At 32.5% G+C, this 2299-nt stretch overlaps 1 long non-coding RNA gene across 1 annotated transcript; it reads left to right on the top strand.

Annotated features, from left to right (window-relative positions):
- The first annotated feature begins 810 nt into the window (after positions 1 to 810).
- Positions 811 to 1551, top strand: LOC140013742 (uncharacterized). Its single transcript, XR_011820596.1, has 2 exons — positions 811 to 945; positions 1130 to 1551. It is a non-coding gene; the product is annotated as an uncharacterized lncRNA (long non-coding RNA).
- The last annotated feature ends 748 nt before the right edge of the window (positions 1552 to 2299 follow it).

Below are 2299 nucleotides of genomic sequence, written 5' to 3'. Positions count from 1 at the left end.
TCTTTTACCTCTTGTGATTATGATAGAATGGGGTTTGACTTCTTTGTTTATTTCGAGTTGATTTTTGTAATGATTAGTACAATTTTAAAGATTGGACCATGAGTTGAGAAGAAGTTGGAAAAAAATATATAAAGTTCATAAGAAATCGATTTTGAGCATATAGAGTTAAATTGCTGTTAATATATTTCTACTAACATCTTTTTTTTTTTCCAAATGTATATTTTTATGGACTATAGTTTTGTGATATGGTGGTATTACAAGAAATTATTTTTTAGGTGATGATTTTTCTTGGCGTAAACAAAGTGGCTTATGAGTATTTTTATTTAGCAAAATAAGCAAAAGGGCAGTTTAGGGCTTTCACACAAATAGTAAAAGTAAAAGAGGCAAGTCATATTTTTAATATCTTAAGAGTGATAGATGATATTAAGAGAAAGCTCAGAGGAGGTTTCTGATATTTTCCCTAATTTAGAATGGACCAGTCCCAAAATTCGAAGGAGGATTGGGTTTGTTTGGATATCATTTTATTAGTAAAAATTTATATGATTGCAGCATAAACATATTTCTCAAGTACTTTTTTATCTTTCTAACTATTTTTTTATTTTATAAACATCATATTACAAAAAGTATGACAATATTTTTTAATATATTTATTTCAAATAATTTCCTATCTAAACATACTCGATAATTTTGGACGGATCCAAAAGCACAATAATTTAGGATGGACTGGTCCCACGATTACGTGGAAGCACAATGAGCAGAATAATTGCACCCAGTAGCAGGAGGGCAGGTGGGCGGGCTCAATAAATCTGAATTCACTCTTTACTCTTCTCGTCTATATAAGAACACAGGTATAAGCCCAAGCGATTTCAAACCGAAGGCAAACTTTTGGAAGACAAGGAATCATGGCAATCAGCAAGATTGGTGCAATGGCTATTCTGTTTTGCGGTATGTCCAATTTTATTCTTTTGTGTACGAGTTAAACCTGTTGGGGCAATTTTTAAAAATAAAAAGACAACTATTCATCCCATATGTGTATATATATATAAAAAATAAGTTTCGAGCATTTTTCAAAACCCTATACGGGATTTGGTTTGCACACGATATAAAATGATTTTGGTACTGAAAACAGGAATGATTCTTCTGGGAGCAAATGTGGAAGTCATGGCTGTCAGGCCCGGGCCTATCAGGCCGTGCGTACTGATTTGCATACTGACGCCGGTGTACAAGATCTGTAATGGAACTAAGACCTACACAGACTGCGGCAATTGTTGCTTCGACGAAGGCTGCACTCTTTACTTTGGGGATGGAAGTTCACTATATTGTGAGTGGCCTTGGGCTAAATATTAATTCCATGATTAGTGCTTGTGCTCTAGACAGCCAATATCAGGCTAAACGAGTACTAAATAATGGGTAAAATATATGCCCCTTTTAGTTTGTGTTTCAGTTCCCACGAGAGTGGAATGTAACTATGTAGTATATCAGTGATTCATGAGATAGTGAATCATGTTCAATAAAATGGAAGTATATAAATGAGTACTTTTCTTACAAGAAGCAACGTGCCATACATAACCAAATTCATGTTACATCATCTGGATTAATTAATTACGTACCTAATTCTCCCAAATGTACGAGGGAAAGAGACAGAGAGGTAAAGAAGACTGTTAAAAGTGGATCTACGGGTTCTCCAATTTGATCTAATTCTTACAATATGTGTTATAAACTAACATAATTTTAGGATAATTGAAATTTGCAAACTCATACAATTAAGCTAAAGCAAAATTTTACAATTATACTAAAATTGTATGAATTTACACCGAATATTATAAATATTTTATCAACCAAGCTAAATTGGATAAAGCTCAACTTGAGAAACCATTTTGGATAAAAATTTCAACTTCTCGTGCATCATTTGTTCAGTATTATCCAGAGTAGCATTATGGAGTATAGCCGTCATCGATAATGTTCATATATATCTCCATGATATCAACATTCTAATCTCTTGACATGTGCACTAATTACTCACAAATCAACCCCAACTGATGCAGGTCACATTTTCTCACTTCCACCTTACCACTTTGACCAATTATCCAAGGCAAAAAGAAATATCCTTTCGTATTGGTTATGTTTTTTAAATGAAAATCAAAAAACATTTTTGGATATAAGGAGATTTTACTTGATTTTGACTCTATTTAACATTAGAAGATTATGAGGAAAAAAAATTAGCTTTATTCAATATGACAAGCGTATAGCAGGAATTCATGCATAAGTTCTTACTAAATTAATTCCAAAAATGTACTTT

Source organism: Coffea arabica, chromosome 8c (assembly GCF_036785885.1).
Source record: "Coffea arabica cultivar ET-39 chromosome 8c, Coffea Arabica ET-39 HiFi, whole genome shotgun sequence".
In the NCBI taxonomy this organism is placed as follows: domain Eukaryota; kingdom Viridiplantae; phylum Streptophyta; class Magnoliopsida; order Gentianales; family Rubiaceae; genus Coffea; species Coffea arabica.
Note: the sequence above shows the minus strand (reverse complement) of the source record. Positions and strands in the feature narration are given on the sequence as shown.